The sequence below is a fragment of the Condylura cristata genome, unplaced genomic scaffold, assembly GCF_000260355.1.
Source record: "Condylura cristata isolate star-nosed mole 26May11 unplaced genomic scaffold, ConCri1.0 scaffold00014, whole genome shotgun sequence".
NCBI classification, from domain to species: Eukaryota; Metazoa; Chordata; class Mammalia; order Eulipotyphla; family Talpidae; genus Condylura; species Condylura cristata.
Genome location: NW_004567115.1, coordinates 48,653,021 through 48,666,922, shown reverse-complemented (window position 1 = coordinate 48,666,922; position 13,902 = coordinate 48,653,021).

Genomic DNA, 13,902 nt, shown 5'->3' with positions numbered 1-13,902 from the left:
ATATATATATATAAATTGAAATATATGAAATATATAAATTATACAACTCAACTCTTATATCAGGAGTCAACATCTTATAGTTCTAGTCACTTGTTATTTATGATCTTAATTAAAACATACAAACTAAGAAATGAGCAGAATCCTTTGCTGGTTTGCTAACCCCATGGAAGGAAGTGAGTGGAATTGTGAACTCCCATTGCAGTGCAGTGCCACCCTCAACACCTGCACATGCTTCTTTGTACACACCTCCAGGTGTAGACACTACTCTCCTCTATTCCTCCTGAGCTTGCTGCAGAGTTTAATGTGTATGCGCTGATCAAGTGCTTTATGGGTTCCCACTGAGAGCCTGACACTGAACTTTTACTTACAGAGAAAGAACTTAGGAAACGAAGTATTTGAAGTGAGAAAACCTATCTGTTTATTAGATCATTTATTTCCTGTGGTCCTCAAATTTTTTTTAATTGATATGTTCAGCAACACTACATAAGAAGCATATGTGTTCTCAATGATAAGGTAATGCCATTTGACATATTTTTACAACCATGGCTCAGTAAATTTTTAAATTCAGAACTACTTGGTGTATCTCATGACACCTGTCCTTCTCTCCAGAAAAACACCTAACTGCCCATGCGTGCAGGAAATGTAACTTGACATCAGTAGAAATTCCCACCATACAGGGACCATGGGGTTTCAATAATCTCTACTTCTGAAAAGACTTGGTGTTGACATCTTAGCTAGGCCTGCTACTTTGTTATCTGAGCGCTACCTAGATGTCTAATATGTCAACCACCTTGCAAGAAGTTTCTCCTTTCCTCTTTACAAAAACTTAATGTAAAGTTTATGTCCATCTCCTGGTACAGATGGAAGCTGGAGACAATAGAACTATTTGATCCTTCACCCCTTGGCTCTGCATCTTGGGTCATGGTTTCCATATCTGAGTCCCGCTTCCTCATCTGTACAAGGGGAGGAAGCTGGAGTCAGAGATCAAAGGAGTGAAAGAACTAGGATTTGATCAGGGGTCTGTGTGGTGTCTGTGTGAGCTTACAGCAATGCACTGAAATACGATAAACCCATTAGTTCACTCATTACTCTTTTGTTAGTATGGAGAAACACCGAATTGAAGAACACCTGAAGCCTCCTGCATGTAGTGTCTCCACTGTCCAGTGTCTTAAGACTGACTTAGGTGACCTTAGTCTTAAAGGTTATCATCTGAAAATTTTAAATATGTAAATTTCCCAAGTCTTCCTTGCTTTCGTAAGCAATGTAACCACTTCAAGGATGTAATTCAGTATATTCACAACACAGTTCAGTCATCCCACTATCCATTCTCAGAAAAATTTCAGTGTTCTAACTGGATACTCTGTACCCATTTAAGAATGGGTTCCCCCACCTCTATTTTTTTTTTTTGTCTGCTTCCATCTCTATGAATGTCTACTCTGTATTCTTCTTATAAACAGAATCATACAATTTTATCCTGTTGTATCCACCTTATTTTACTCAGCATCATGTTTTAAGGTTCAGCCAGGCATAGTCTGCAACAGAATGCCATTCCTCTTTAAGAGTGAGTAACATCTCTTTGTATGTCGACACAGCATCTTGCTCAGCCATTCGCCTCTATGGCTATTTGGGCTGTTCCAGCAGGTGACTACTGAGAATAAGACTGTTATGAATATTAGGGTAAATTTATCTGCATCATCCTCTTCTGAAATCATTTTGAATGAGCTTCTAAAGGTGGAATCACTGCATCTATATCAGCTTTAATACTTTCTTGGTTTTTATTTGCTGTTCGTGACTGGGTAAATTATAAACTACTCCTGGATGAATCTCTTTCAGCCATGAAATCTCCATTTCTCTTTCAGTGCCAATATTCAGGGTGTTCTTCAATGTCTTATAATAAAAATGACTATCATACCTTTACTGTTTGCTATGCATCTAGTCTCATTCAATTTTTTTTTTTTTAATTCTACTATCAAATTCACTAGGGGAGCATTTGCCCTGAAATAAGGAGATGTCATGTGATGATATTGTAATATTTACTCTTGGATGTCTTCTTATATTTCCTTCAGCCTGCTATTTTATCTGGATCATCGTTTTAAAATGAAGGGAGAAAGAGCTGGCTTCAATGACAATATTACATTTGCTAAATTGGCTCCCTTCACCGTTAATGCAGACACATTGGAACCTAGTGGATTAAAGGAAGAGAGACATTTCATTCAGCTGACAGGTAGCACTGTGCTGAAGAGCCATATGAGTTTTCCCACAGCATATTTTCAAGTATCAGAGCATAATTTTATATTTTAATATCAACATGCATGGCTACATATACTCTTCATAAGCTAGTTCTTTTCATCAACTTCCTAAGGGGGGAAAAAACAAAACAAAACAACAACAACAACAAAAAGCTATAGCAATAGCATGCTGAAGGAAAATTCTCAAAAACAGAATGGAAAAAAGGACAGAGGAAAGAAAGTAACACTGGTTGAACCCCAACAGTCTGAGTGACTGGAGTGAGCTAGTTAACTTTTATGTGAACAATTCCCTGGGCTCTTCTCACCAACACAGTGAAGCAGGGTGGTCCTGGGTAGGAAGACGGTCAGGGTAGACACCAAGTCGAGAGGTTACTGACACCCATCACTGCAACACACACCTCACATGAAGTGTTGAAGATCTGTGGTAAGGACGAGACTGCCATCTGACAGTTGGCTGCCTATGAAATCACATAGCTGCTCACTCATGAAGCAGTTTCCTGAAGACAAAACACCTCACATTTCTATTCTCTATGTGTTTATTTTTCTGTTCCATTTAAATCAGTTCTTAGGTTTTCAAGTGTGCAAAGCAAGAGTTTTGATTGAAATCTCAGCTGACCAGCCAGTTGAGGAAGACACAGCTCTGTAAGTACACTTAACACATTAACTAATTAGGAGCTAATAGGGCAAAAATAGTATTATCTGTTCTTTAGGAGTCATTAAGAGTGCTCGGGTAACATGTCAACTAATTACCTTTTAAAATGCACACAGTAAAGTTTGTAACAACTTTAATAAAGTAATTTCCTAGAGAGTCCTCTTTTAATCTAAGTGACAGACTCTATAGGTTGTTTGCAATTGTGATTTATAGTGTCTCAAAGTAAGATAAATTGATAGAATGTTGAGTTAAAGCCTAGATTATGCACTTAATAAGTGTAACAAATATGGGGTAATCTGTTATTGACAGATTTATATGAACTTTAAAAAGGTAGAGTTAGATAATAAAAACTCAGACTAAGCAATGGCAACATTTTGCACGTCAGATGAAAGAAATGTCATATCAAGACTAAAAGAAGAAATGAGAAGAACTGACTGAGAAAGCTTTTAATTATGACTGGATTACTTTAATGATAGAGACAAAACATTAATTCTACATCTGAGTAGAAAATATATAGAACAAAGAAAACTATTAACATAAGGCTATTATAAACTACCAAGGACAATTCTAGTAGAATTTGGATTTTCATGTCAGTTGTAAAAGAGTAGGGTTGGGATTTCTCTAATTAACAATCCCTCTTTAATTAAGTGTGAGTTGTTAAAATTACTAGTTTGTAATTTATATTACATAAAATTTATGATAGAGATTTACTCCATCAGCCCACACTATAGGGACCATCTCTTTAATAGATTAAGAAAGGAAATTCATCAAAAAATTTTATAAAAGAAGCACTAAACAATGAAAATGATATACATTTGTATAAACGTATGGGTGTGTCCTTCCATCAATATACTCCTAAGCTATGACATATTTCCAGTGTTTATTATTTTTAAAGGTTTATTTATCTATGCATACAAACCTGGGGTACAGGCTAGAGGTGTAGGGGCGGTGAGAAGATTCACCAGACACAGAGTGGGGAGCAGAACAGGAAGACTGATGAATTACACTGCTGAGGGGAGCAGCGGGTGAGACAAGAGAGGTCTGCTGTGCCATGTGGGATACCTCCTGGGCCAGGGATGGAATTCATGTTGAAGCAGCTGCGGCCATCTTCATAGTGTTGCACTTTAACCTGTTGCGCCAAAAACCTGATTTTCTTAAGTGATTGCATTACTAAACATGTTTTTTCTCCCTATTATATATGCAGGGTTAATGAATTTTTATGGAGTCCTTTTGAAATTTCTATATAGTAGCACCAGTAAGTACAGACTAGGTCATTAAAGACTTGTCAATTGCTTCACAGAGCAGACAACATTTTGAAGTTGTAAATTTAACTACATATTTATTACTGTTCTTAACATACGTTTTTAACCTTTTTTTTTTTTTTTTTCATAGAACTGGGGTCTAGGCCAGAAATGCAGAGGGTGACAGGGTTTACCAGCATCACTGTGGGGAGCAGACAGGCAGATCGGTGAGGTACACTGATGAGGGGAATAGCAGTCAAGACAGGTGAGGTTTGCTGTGCCATGTGGGTCACCTCCCTGGCCGGGGATTGAACTCATTAGTCAGTGGTAATAGCGCTGAGACTGAACAAGTAATTCATTAATGACACCCCAGGAATGTAATTGTTTTTGAAGATATGACCACATCTATTTTTTTCACCAAATACTGTTCATTGACAGTTTTTTAACTGGAAGAAGATCTGCTGAGGGTCATTTGACTCAATCTGAGAACAAGCAAAGTGACAGTGTTTGGGAAAATAGTGTCCGTTCATATTGTTTGTCATTTTTCTTTTCATCAGCATGAATTAATCACCTACCCTAAGCTGTGGTACTTTATTACATTATACTGTAGTCAAACTAAAAGACATCCTCTGCCTTCAGGAAAATAGTACGCTCAGGAACATCAAGTCCTTTCCTTTGAAACTAAGATTTGACAGACTTTTTTTTTTTTCTCTTTCTTTCTTTCTTTTTTTTTTTTTTTTAAGTATTACCCTCACTAGTATCTATTAGATTGGTTGTAACCCAGGTCTACAGTATGTTTTAAAAAGATATTCATGATGAGAAATCACAAAATTGAATCAGAAACTTCAAAAGAAATCCTACATACTCAATTACCTGCCACTACTGTCAAAGGTTTTTGTGCCTCAACATCAACTTGCTATCTGCTGGGATGTGACGGAAAGCCTCCCACTATATAAATGATCCATATTCCCTAAAGCGGAAACTCAATTCAAGATAATGGCCTGCATAGATGTGAAATTGGACATGTATGCAGAATGGCAAGAAATCAAAGATAAATTAATGAGAAAGCGTATAATTACATTTATGTATTTTCCCTATAATAAACTTTTGAAATGAAAATGCACATCTGATTTGTACATACGCTTAATGAAGGGGAAAATTCAATCTAATTACATTCCAGTTGAATATTTACTCCTAATGAAAAATTCTTTCAGTTTTCCAATATTTTACTTTAAAAGATAATTCCAATAAACACATCTGACCAGAAAAAAGCAGTTTTCTCCAACACTAAGAAAATGATTTTCAGTTCACATTAAAATTCACTAACCACATTTTAAGTCTAAGGTTAATTTATATAATCCTATAAAATGTATTCATGAACTTCTTACAGATTCTTTTATAGATCACTCAAGGAAAAAATCTTTAGAAATATTAATCTTCAACTTTGAAAGCAAGTGATATATACTTTTAATATTTTAAAAAGGGCATACTATTCAAAGTATATTCACTTTTTTTTTTTTTTAAGATTTATTTATTTATTCATACAGAATCATACAGAACTGGGATACAGGCCAGAGGCTCAGGGGCGGTGAGAGGCTTCACCAGAGACAGAGTGGGTAGCAGAACAGGCAGATCGATGAAGTACACTGCTGAGGGGAGCAGCGGGCGGGTCAGGAGAGGTCTGGCTCGCCATGTGGTCTCCTCCGGGGCAGGCGGCAGGCGGGAATCGAACTCATGCGGAAGTGGCTTCAGATTCTCAGTGCTGTGCTTTAACCCGCTGCGCCACCAGGGAGGGCCATATTCACTTTTTTTTAACTTGGTCTTTTTCTATGATCAAATCCTTTAAATCAGCTATAAAATGTTGATAAATATTTCATTTTCATGCAATAGATTTAATTATAAATCACTTATTACCACAGATATGAGTAATCTAATAATTAATACTGTCTTTTTTTAATTTAGATTAATCTCATTTTTCATATCCCTTGTAATATTAATCTTTATATAACTACCAAGAAAACATTATGTATTTGTTTAGATAAAAATAGACAATGGATGCATGCAAAACACAGGTAAATGTATCTGTCTATAATGTTTAAATCTGGTCAACAATTCATTTTTTACCTCAGATGAAAATAAATCATATACACACAGCTGGATTGCTCATTATTTCTGAATCATTTCATCTCTACCACATGCTCTCTTTTTTTGAGGCAATATTGATGTGAAAATAGAAAAAAAATGTAACAGTGGACCAGTTATAGTGATCAACTGCTTCTAATGTCTTTTTAATTCTTCCTTTTCACTTTTAAATAAATGGGATAGTAGGGAAAATAAGTAAAAGTTCATACTACTCACTGAGAAGCAAACCACTGATTTTATTACGGACAGGGAACTCAGTGACACCTTGCACCCCTGGGGAGTGATATTCCCCTCCAGTACTGTGTGTACATGGTGTTTAGCAGGAAAATATCCAGTCAAAATGACACAGACCAGTGTTATGTAAGGAATGTGTCCCACCAAAATCCACATGTTGATGCCCCAAGCCCCCAGTATGAGGATGTCAGGAGCTGGCCTCTTTGGTTTCAATGGGATCAACAGGGTAGGGCCTCCTGCTGTTAGGCACTTAACATAAAAGAACAGTGCCCCTGGGCATCCTCTCAACCGCTTGTCCAGGGAGTCCTCAGCAAGAGTAGGTTCTGCTGGCATCTTGATCTTAGCCTTCTCCCTCTATAACTGAGAAAAAATATGTCTGCTCTTTCAGTCCCCCAGTCCATGGTGTTTTGTTACAGGAAGTGTTCTGTGGGTTTCAAGTCCACAAGAAATAGGAGTTGTGACTGGCAGTTAAATGTCTGTTAGTTGCTCTGGCTACAGCTCTTTAACAGGATGAATTTGAAATCATTGTTATTATTCTTATTACTCTTACTGTGGCTTTCTCCTTTACATTTTCTGCCTGGGTATAATCTAGAAATATCAAGCAGCAAATTTCAGTAATTAGCATCTTTTTTATTCAAACATTTCCCAGCTATCAATAAACGAATTAAAATCCAAATATAAGCAAAGCCTAACAAATCCTGCCTTCACATAAAAGTATCTATCATTAACGCTTACTTGCGAGATTATGGCATCTATATAACTCAGTTAACATTCAAAAACTCTGACTTAGATAGTGTTAACTATTCTCACATCAGATAAAGCAACTGAAGCAGAAAAGGGTGATTAATTTACCTGAAGACACAACTGGGGAGTGCCAGGACCAGGGTTATAATCTAAACAATGTGGGTTCACATTCTTTGTAAACTCACATTTCCTTTCGAAACCATGTAAAATATGAAAATAGTTTTGCCAACTGTTTGTTGTTATAAATTGATGTAAAAAGTTTGAGCACATAACTTTTTAAAAAAATATTTATTTATTCATGCATACAAGAGCTGGAGAGCATGTCAGAGGTGCAGGGTGAGGATTCACCAGAAAGAGTGGGGAGCAGAACAGGCAGATGGCCTGAAATCCACTGCTGAGGGGAACAGCAGGGAGACAGGTGAGGTCTGCTGTGCCCATATAACTTTTAAAGAAGTAGAGAAATTAGAAAACAAAGGACAAAGATAGAAATAAGGACAAAGATAGATATTAGCTGGACATCTTACTGCCATCCCTTCTTGTTTTCTCATAGCTATTTTTCTAATCATGGAATTATAATTTTCAAAATATGGGTCAAACATTATTTATTTAAATAGTGTAGGTGATGTGATTTTCCTAGTTTAATAGGGAAAACTACCTGGGATTAGTCATGACCCCCTTTGTGTCACAGAAAGCAACTTAAAGTAGTTAATCTCATGCCAGAGGTATTTGGTATATGACTTTTTGATATATGACATGTCTAAGTTGGAGATCTAACTCAGTGCATACAAATAAACTCACATTAATGAACTGGAAGCTTTGTTTCGGGTAGTTTTGCAAATAGCCAGGAGAATTAATGTAGGGTGTACATTTTTGTGCCAATTTTGTATTTCATTTAGTTCTGTACTCAGAATAGTAAGATAAAATAGAGCATGCCCAGTTCAATTTGAATTAGAGATCAGCAGTGAAAAATTTCTTAATATAACACATAATTTATAACTGTCTCATGGAGTATCCATATTTTTTATCTGTAAATTATGGCTACCTTATATATATTCTATTAAATATTTTATATAGTGCATGTGAATTGTCCTTTGTTCCTTTTTGATTTGAATGCCAGTGTGTTTCTTTTGGACAGTTTCTTGATTTAATCTAAACACTTGAAAAAATGTCAATGTGCCCAGAATTGAGTTTCCAAATAAGAAATGATTAATAATAATAATAATAATAATAATAATAATAATAATAATAATAATAATAATAATAATAATAATAATAATAAAAATCAGTGCAAAATGTTTGGGTTAAAAATTGAAGTAGAGGCTCTCCCTGGTGGCACAACAGGTTAAAGCACCACATTATGAAGCTCTAGGAAGCCACTGCAGCACGAGTTCAATCCCCGGCCAGGGAGCTGATCCACATGGCACAGCAGACCTCTCCTGTCTTACCCCCTGCTCCCCTCAGCAGTGTACTTTGTTAATCTGCCTGATCTGCTCCCCACTCTGTCTCTGGTGAATTCTCTTGCCACCTCTGCACCTCTGGCCTGTACCCTAGCTCTGTATGCATAAATAAATAAACCTTTAAAAAATAAATAAAGTGTGCACTCCTTAATAATTTGTTCACATGCTAAAAAAAAATATGTAAAAACTCTGTGGGAAGTTATTCCATCTACTGCCCTCCAGCTCTGCTATATTACACAACTTTGATATATGATAACTCTAAATTGGAGATCTAATTCAATGTATATGAATAAACTCACATTAATGAATTGGAAACTTTATTTTTTTATCTTGTAATTTACATTTAAGTTCTTTGACTGGATTTAAATCCTTTGAGTTGAGGATTCTCCAGTTTCTATCCCCAATCTGTGGGCATTATGACTGCTAGTTGATTCTTATAATGTGTTTAAGACAACACATTCACATTAGGCTGAAGGCCCCTGCTAGAAACAATCACAAAGAACGTGGGCTATAAAAATAACTTTTCACATTAATGTTGTATTTGTTATAAAGTATTCCATTCACAAGCATTTCCAGAGACTTGTGCATAGAGAAAGGTGAGCCAGTAATTGAGGGTAGGATGCTACTAATCAGTTAGGTTAATTTTAATAGCATTTTCACACTTATTATTCAAGACAGAAGCATTTTAGAGACTCCCATTTAGAGAAACTAACTTCCACTTAAAAATAGCTTGCAGAGATGTCAAACTCAGGAACAATACAAATTTCTCCAGTCAGTTTTGTTTTTAACTTATTTTTTACCCTCAGCATTTAGCACCTTGACCAAAACAAAGCATAGATAAATGACTGTTAAGCAAATGCTAATTCACAATTTTCCCAGGCGCCTTGTCCTCTATTATCTTGGTGAACCTGACATACATAGTCCTCCATGCTCAATGAGGTTTGATCTAAAGATACCAATGTTTGCTGAAGTAAAACTATTTTACTTATTGCTCAAAAGAATCGATCCTCTTTGAAAGTGATTTGTGGCTAATTCGATTTTTCTAATCACCACCAAATGGTGTAGTGTCAAATTGAAAGTAAGCTACCAATACACCTCTGAATGATGGGGGGATAAATGAATGAATGAGTGTCCCCCAAGCACTCCATGTTGCTAATTTAGGTTCTATTACTTGAGCAAAATTTGGATTTTTTTTTTTTTTTTGGTTCAGTCACAATAGCTAGTGGGCTATTTTCAAGGGACTGGGGAAAGAATAATAGAATGCTAAGTGGGAACACAAGCCCAGATGCAAACACTCTCTCTGGTTCTGGCTGATCAGGTGGATCTGTTATCTTGGCAACTGGCTGGCTAATAACAATGTCTCATATGAGATGAGAAAGGTCACACTGAAAATAATGTTCAACTGCAAAGCCTCCACCATCAGCATAGAATGAATGAGCATGTGAGTTTCGATTCTGCCTTTCACTTTCACAGCGATACTTCGTGTTGAACCAGTACATAGAACTATTGATAAAAGAAGAATACTAGCCTGTGAACGCAGGTGAGGCTTTCCATGTCTAGCGTTATATCTAACAAGATAATTCAGCTGACAAATGCAGAGTCTGTCTTTTACAGGAATGTCTAGGCTGATCCACTGTCAGGTCTATTTCTACAAAACAATTCACCATTGAAGAATCAATCCATGGAAACCCATATTCTTATCTAACTTCCCATGCAAGTTACTTTTACACAGAGTGGGTCTGACTTCCGTGTCACACAGTTAGTGAATATAACTAAGTCACTCAAGAATTAACTCTTGGAACCCTGTGTCATTACTACTTGTGCAAGGGACAAAGTCAGCTACTCAAATCTAATCCAGCCTGCCCTTTCTATTTCTACAATAGGGGATTGATTAGCTAGTAACAGTATAATGATAGTTCTTTAACCACTTGTTCTTAGTAGTTAAAAAGCTAGCTTGTGAAGCTGAGTGATTTTAATGAATGCAAACTTGAGTGATTCAAAATAGAACTCTTTGATTATTTCATTGCTGGGCCCTCCCTGATGGCACAATGGGTTAAAGCTCAGCACTTTTGGTTTTATCAACTTCTCCACATCAATGGTGTAAGTGCTATGTATTTACCTGAACACTGTATGACTTGGAACTCTTCTGCAATATTTGCAAACACAATAAGCTGTATTTTTTACCTCTACTATAATCAACAGCAAACAGAGTACTGAGGAATAAGGGATGTGAGTTTCTAGATCTTGTGTGTAAACTTTTTTCACTTGGGATCAAACACCATGCAGATAAACATAGTTTTGTATAAATTCCTCCATTGCAGCACCATAAATATATTAATTATGTTTGATTAATTATTTATACTCTTCCTACTTAAACTATATTTGAGGCAATGATGTAAAAATGTAACAGTGATTCTTAAATATAATAATGACTTCCATATCAAAATGTGCAAGTAAAATAGGCATATGAATAATCTGAAACTATTTAAATGTTTAATTGTATTTTCCATGTGGTGATTTTTCTGTATCTTTGATATCTGACATCACTGTTTCTAGAAATTTTGAGTATATTGTTCTTTCTTATTCTTCTTAAAATTATTGCTTATAGGGCCCTCCCTGGTGGTGCAGCGGGTTAAAGCACTCACTAAGAAGCTAAAGCCACTTCCACATGAGTTCGATCACTGCCTGCCCCGGAAAGTGATCCACATGGTGCGGCAGACCTCTCCTGACGTGCCCACTGCTCCCCTCAGCAGTGTATTTCATCTATCTGCCTGTTCTGCTCCCCACTCTGTATGTGGTGAATCCTTTCACCATCCCTGCACCTCTGGCCTGTACCCCAGTTCTGTATGCATAAATAAATCTTTAAAAATATATATTGCTTAGAGATATCTAATAATAATAAAAAAATTCCCAGGCCTTCCCTAGTGGCGCAGCAGGTTAAAGCGAAGCACTAAGAAGCTAAAGTCACTTCAGAATCAGTTCGATCCCTGCTCCAGAGGTGACCCACAGGGCACGGAAGACCTCTCCTGACCTGCCCACTGCTCCCCTCAACAGTGTACTTCTTCAGTCGGCCTGTTCTGCTCCCCACTCTGTCTCTGGTGAATCTTCACACCGCATCTGCACCTCTGGCCTATACCCTAGTTCTTTATGAATAAATAAATAAATCTTTAAAAAAATACCTTTCCCTTATCCAGAGTGCTATGTGACTTTATAGATTATTAGGATTTTGTTGATTTTGCACAGGCATGTTAGTCGTCTCTTGTTGATACTCAGGATTATCTTTCTTCATAGTTACTTTTCAGTTCTCAATGTTGCAAATTTAGTTAATTTTGTTTTGCTAATTTACTGATCATCTTTTGTATACATGAGTAATTTGACAGGTACAATGCCAAATTCTTGTAAATTCAAACATCATCACCCTGGTCACAGTCAGAGACATGTTAATATTCATCCCTTAAATGCTTCAATTAAAAATGCTTTCTAGTAAATGAAATACAGCAGAGAAAGCTTGCTAATTTGCAAGTCCTCATTTTTAAAATACACATAAAAATATAATGCTCAGTTAAATGTTAAGCATGTTTTCAGGGTAATTTAATCTGAAGAGCATGCTGGGAATGTTATTTCTTATTCAAGAATATTTCTGTTGCAGATATTATTACAGTGAAACAGGATCAAGCTTGTAGAGTTCAGCGTTAGTGATGCCCTGTATTTGGGGGTTCCATGCCTTCGGGGACTAATACTCTCTGACCATTAGAAATTTCCTTTGGAAAAATCTGTCATCCTCAATGGCTTTTAATGTTACAATCTGATGATGTTTACAGCAGATAATAATCTGATGGATCTAGTGAATGTAAGTTTGTCAGTAAAAATAGGGGCTCAGCTTTAGTAGCTAATGAGTTAGCTGATCCTTGGATAAAGACATGTAAAGATAAGAGATGACCACATGGTACAATCTACTGCGAACACCATCTTTAGAAACAACCTCTTACTTAGAATTGTGTACCTGGGTAAGTATTTTAAGTTCTATGATGAAGCTGATATGGTATCTGCATCTGTCTAAAATGGTCCCTGAATTTCTGACTTCCCCACATGGCGTTATGGGGAAATTGTGATCTCCCACCCCCACTCAAGTGACTAGAGTAGCATAGGATTTAGAATGTTGAAAAATAATTCTACGGCTATAGCTTATGTTCCCTGTCGCTACTGTGTGCATGAACTGCCAAAGAAAACTTAAATAACTATGGTTGACCTTCTCTTAGAACAACAGAATCCTTCCAAGTGGTATAGTAGCATACCGTTTCTTTGTAAAATCAATTTTGTCAACAGAAGTGTGTGTCACAAAAGAACATTCTGAGTGTGTCGCATGTCTTTCATATGAAGATTATTGGAGGGGTGGTGTTTGTGAGATCATGGCATACACACTTGCAATTTGATTAGACAGAGTCATGCAAGTAAACTGTTGGGTCTGCTTCTCTCAAGGTCGCATTGCTATGCATTGTTTGTTAAGTTTTAAGACTTCTTAGCCTTGGAGGGATGTCATGGTGACTTTACAAGAAACTATAACTGATATAGTTTAACTGCCATTCTGATGAGCTCAGGTGAATATAAACCTTTTTATATTAAATCCATGTTGCAAATCAGGTTTTGTTGCAATTATCTTTTAGTACTCTGTGACCCTGATAGTGTATTGATAAGTATGCATCTCAATGACCTAATACTTAAACACCCTCCTTTATGATTTTAATTATGTACTCTTGATGAAGTATCTTCTCCATTTAGAAACAGGGACTCATTAGGATCTCTGAGATCTTGCAGGAATCTTTAGCTGACCTTCATATCTTCATCAATTTCACAAAATAGTCCATAACCTGGAAAAGATGGTCTCTCCAGATGGGAGCCCAGAACTGTCTCTTCTGGCCCTCCCTGGTGTTACAACGCATTAAAGTTCAGCACTTTGAAGCTGTACGCAGCCAATGGAGCACAAGTTTGATCCCTGGCCGTGAAGGTGACGCACATGGTGTGGCACACCTCTCTTGACCTGCCACTGCTCCCCTCAACAGTGTATTTCAGTACATCTGTTTGTTCTGCTCCCCATTCTGACTATGGTGAATGCTCTCACCTCTTACACCTCTTGCCTATATCCTAGTTTTGTCTGTATATATATATACACACACATACACACA